Source organism: Lynx rufus, unplaced genomic scaffold, assembly GCF_022079265.1.
Source record: "Lynx rufus isolate CCGP_SWC_20201006 ecotype Redwood Valley unplaced genomic scaffold, mLynRuf1.p SCAF_10, whole genome shotgun sequence".
Lineage (NCBI taxonomy): Eukaryota > Metazoa > Chordata > Mammalia > Carnivora > Felidae > Lynx > Lynx rufus.
The window spans coordinates 63,560,613-63,565,845 of record NW_025814824.1 but is presented as its reverse complement, the minus strand read 5'-3'; positions in this window follow the sequence as shown (position 1 = coordinate 63,565,845).

The window sequence follows — 5,233 nt, the reverse complement described above, 5'->3', positions numbered from 1 at the left end:
ATATAAAACTATCAGATTTATAAACAGAAGAACAGATTTATAAATTAAATTTACAGAGTTAAAAAAAGATAGGTTTTAAGAATTTCCACATTAATATATTCACCTTATTTTCAATCCATGTAACTGCAGGTATTTCTTAAAAGGCAGAAAAGCCCCCCCCCCCAACATTAAAAAAACACAAACTCTCATTATCATAACTAAATTCTTACAGCAACAATAGAAGAAAATGAAATCTCAGGTTTCAAAAAAGTGGTGTTATGTATATTATATTTAAATCGGAAATTTTAAAAAATGTATGCCAATCACATAAAAACTTAGTTTGACATCCCTCTAGAATTTTTTTTTTTTTTTTTTTTTTTTTTAGTTTATTTTGAGAAAGAGAGAGCACGCACACAAGTGAGCAGGGTAGGGGCTGAAAGAGGAAGAGAGAGAGAATTCCATGCAGGCTTCACACAGTCAGCACAGAGTCTGATGTGGGGCTCGAACTCATGAATCCGAGATCATGACCTGATCTGAAATCAAGGGCTGGACACTCAACCAACTGAGCCACTCAGGCGCCCTGACATCCCTCTAGAAATTTGAATAAATTATCACTCACGAACTCTGGGTCTAAAATAAACTGGACATCAGACAGTAAAAATAAGCACAGTTTAAAATCAGACTCATGGCAAAAATACCATATTGTAGTTCTTTAATCAACTATTGCTTGTAGATACCAAGGATCGACTATAGTCCCCACCCGATCAAGGCTACCTCAAAGGATAATACACACAGGTAGTATCCAAACCTACTTACAATCGGTTCCTTCATTTTCTCATTCATTCATTCATTCATTCATTCCAAAAACACCCATTATAAGTAACTGGTGTATGACAAGACTGCTCTAGGTCCACAGGGAACTCATTTTCCAGACAGGTAATCCTCCCCAGGGCAGGAGCTATTGTCAGAGGCTAGGTCATAAATGGCTTTAACTGTCATGCAAATGAGCTTGAACTTTCAGTCTGGTGGAGTGTGTTAAACTGGAGAGAAACCTGATCTGGTTAATGTTTTTAGAAAATTCACTGGGTTAGCCCTCTGGAGGTTTGTTTAGAGTTCAAAGATTACAAAGCCTAAGATTGAATAGGAGACTATTACCAGGTGAGAGATGCTGACTTTTATCTATGCTCCGCTGTCAAAATCAGGTGAGCAGAGTAAGGGGTCTGACTATTCAGATTCCAAATGTTAGTTCTGGATAATCAAAGTTTAGCTGTAATAAACATAGATTAGAATGTCTACTTTGGGACTTAACCCTGGATGGTCTCTGCTTTTTGGGTTTTTTCTCTTTTGTGAAATGGGAAGAATCCAAGATTAGGTGATGGTTAGAGGTTACCATGACAGAATTTCCAGTGTCGAGGGTGGTGAGCAACTGGAGATCCTTCTCGCTGCAGATGAAGAAGGACGCCAAAAGCATTCAGGTAAGTTGTAGGCACTTCTTGGGACATGGTCTGCAGTGAGTCTTTAATGAAATGTTTATGGTGTTTTGGTAAAGTAACAGTTTCAACAAGGTTTTTCCTCACAACTCACAAAGATTCTTTTTTTAAATGCTTTTTTCTTTTTTGAGAGAGAGAAAGAGAGAGAGAGCACGAGAGCAGGGGAGGGGCAGAGAGAGAGGAGGGCAGAGGATCCAAAGGAGGCTCTGGGCTGACAGCAGAGAGCCCGATGTGGGGCTCAAACGCAGGAACTGTGAGATCATGACCTGAGCCAAAGTCAGAAGCTCAACCGACTGAGCCACCCAGGCACCCCACAGCTCACAAAGATTCTTTGCTTTTTTTGTTTTTCAAAGATTCTTTGCTTGACCAAACTTAAGTCAGCCTCCTCAATCTTCTCCTAAGCCCTTCTGTACACTTCCTTGTAAAATCCAGTGTTAGCAAGAATCTTGCTAAATTAGTTTGGCAAGAAACCCCACCCTTGATATCTGATCATCGTGGCCTATTTTTAGCATGGATCCTGTCAAGTACCTTTAGCCAGAGTCACTCTTTGCACATGATGCTTCCTCTCAGTGATTTGCTATCCACCATTCCCTATCTTGTTTCTTGGCTATAAATTCCCATTTGCCCATGCTGTGTTCAGAGTTGAGCTTAATTCCCTTCTGTAAGACTCCATGTCAGGGGGTCCCTGTACCTATCATCATGGCTCCCCTTGACGCCTTACCATCTTCAATAAGTGCCATTGAATAATTTTTTCTTGAACACACCCAAAGGGATGGATAAGTAAGAATCATAGCTGTGAACCTTAAAAGGATCTCTTAGAAGGATCTTCTATTGTGAGAGATGGAAGCTGTTGTCAGGGTTCTGGTTTCCATGGTGGGTGGTGATTTCAAGGGCATTTCTTATATTATTATTGTTGTTGATAGATAGAAGTCCTTATATAGACACGTAATGAGAACTATGATTAATCTCTCTCTGTGACCCCCAAGTCCAAATTTTATAAAAACAAGAAGAAAATGAGAGAGAAAATGAAAGAGAAAAGAGAAACTCAGTCTTTCCTAGATTACCACTCTTCCTGCCTCTCCCTAGAATCTCTTGATTTATTACCTTTCATAAAATACCTTCATGGCTGTTCCGCTTTGGGTTTTAATCTGAAAAACTGACTCCCTGTTACTCTTGTATGTAGTTATTATTATCTATGCCTAATGATAATCACATAAAATAAAAATAAACACCCTTTAAACTACCATTCAACATGCAAATTAGAGTCTTTCTATATGATTTTAACAAATTGAGTATGAAACAACTTCAAATAATTGTGTGTTTCTCTTCATATTGGATGAAGTTTAATCACATATAATTTTTAAAAACCAAAATAACAACAACAACAAAAATGTGTTAACCTCTCATGTAAAAGAAGTCTGGAAATAGGAGGTCTGCGACTGGTCCAGGAAATGGGAATAGCTTCCCAATCTCCTGTCTGTGACAGGTGCAACTGTCAGCCTGCACTCTGAGCGAGGAGGCTAAGTTGGGGATTGAACTCACGATCCTGAGATCGAGACCTGAGCTGAGACCAAAAGTCTGGATACTTAATCGACTGAGCCACCCAGGCACCCCCTGGGCATTCCTAATGACAGACTCCATGAGAGCATGACACACACCTCATTCTTATCTCATTCTCATCCATGGTGTTGGCACTGTCAGAACAGTACTTCAGTAAATACTGCTTGGAAAATGGAGGCTGACTGGATGCTCAGGGGGACAGATGGGCGTTCAGATAGATGGATACAAGATTCCATGGGAACTTAATATCTAGTACCAACTCTGCTGACATAAGAAGAAATTACATGAGCATTCATTGGCTTTACTGCCTTACCTTGTGACCACTGAATAGACGTTTCAGAGTAGGTGTCTGCAAACCAGACTAAGTATTTCAGGCTTTTGCATCGTAAGGTCTCTGCCACAACTATTCAACTCAGGATAGCAGCCATAGACACATGTAAATGAATGACCACGTGCCAGTAACACTGAAATTTGGATTTCATATAATTTTCACATGTCTCAAAATGTCTTTCTTTTTAACCATTCAGTATTATAAAAAACCATTCTTAGTTTGTGGACTGCACAAAAACAGGCAGTGAGTTGTAGTTTGCTAACCCTCAGCCTACAAAGGCAAACTGACCCAGAATTAGAAGCACTAAGAAAGGTAATAAAACAATGAGGTGAAAACCCTGGGAGCTGGCTTTCACTTTTCTTTGGCTTTCCTTTTTCTTCCCCAGGATCATTCCACTTGCCTTTCCTCGGGTCCTCTTCCTCGGAATTGGTCTTCAACCAACGTGCACATTTTCTCATACCACAAGCGTTACATCATTCAGAACGGTTTTGCTTAAAATAGGTTACTGGAAGACTGAAAAACATTTGAGACCCAAAGTAATAGCTTTCTAATGAAGGGCTTTCGTGCACTGAGAGACATCATTTCCTTAATGTGAATAAATCTGTGTGCCCACCTGATGGAATATTATGTTGGCTTCTATTCCTCTCCCAAAAGAAACATGCTTCCTGTTTGCGAGACTTCGGGTAGCCCTGAGGGCAGGAACAGACTTACATACCTCTGCTTGAACAAGTAGTGATGACTTATCTGAGGGGAAAAAATATTCTGCAGTTCTCATTTGGAGACTGAGTTGGCTTGAGGCCTCACTGCTGTTTTTAAGAAGTGCTTAGACTTTAGGTAGTTTCATTCATGATAGGTGAATAAAGTAAAAGTTACAATGTATGACAGATTACATCTTCAATTACCACTTAAATGGGCATTTATTATGTACTTAGTGAATACTTGGCTCTTCCACAGTAAACCCTAAGTTATCACCTTCAGCTCTCACCTAGTTATTTTTGGATCTTTTATTAAACCTCTGTGGCCTGTTAACTAAATGATTTCTGAGAGATGAAGCTCACAAATGACCTCTCTCAATGCATGAAAGCCCTTCATTAGTAATGATAGCCACTTTTCAGACATCTCTTTCATAATGCTCTTCTCCCTTTGCTCAGCTCTCTTTTATGTTCTGTGCAAAATTTTTAACCTTCTCATGTAAAAGAAGTTCTGGAAGTAGGCTTACCTCATTCTCATCTACGGTGTTGGCACGGTGTCAGAAGAGCTCTTCAATAAATATCAGCCAAAATTAAAGGTTGGGGATGGGTACTGAACCATCGAAGTCACTCCCGGAAGACTGACAGGTTAAGTGGAAAGAGCCACAGACCTAAATCCCATGCCTGGATAGGTGATCTAGTTTAGCCAAACCTTTCTGATTTTGAATAAATGTTTACAGTCTGGCTTTTGGAATTAGGAAAGGTTGTACTTGGCAATTCTTCTCAAATCTTCCGTCATTTGCAAATTGGGGATGATAATCTGTAACGTCCAGGGTGAAGTGAGATCTAGAGGAACGTTCACTAAGACGCCTGGGTGCAGTGGGGATTCGGGGCGGAAGTGGGGTGTCCGCTCTTATTTTCATTATGGGTGAAACCAGTTCCTTCCAGCGGAGAAAATGCTTGCAAGCCCGCTGGGGCTGCGAACAGCGCAGAGACCTAATCCAGAATTTCAGTTTCTTTTGCCATGAGCCTGCTTTTCCCTTTCTGCCCATCAGTTGGCGCCTTTTGCCGTCCTTTCCCCCCCACCCCCCCCAAGCTGGTCGCTCCGCAGCTCGCAGGTCACATGGCCTGCCGGAGCGCGGGGACCCGGCGCGGGAGCTGCGCCGCGGGAGGAGGCGAGGCTC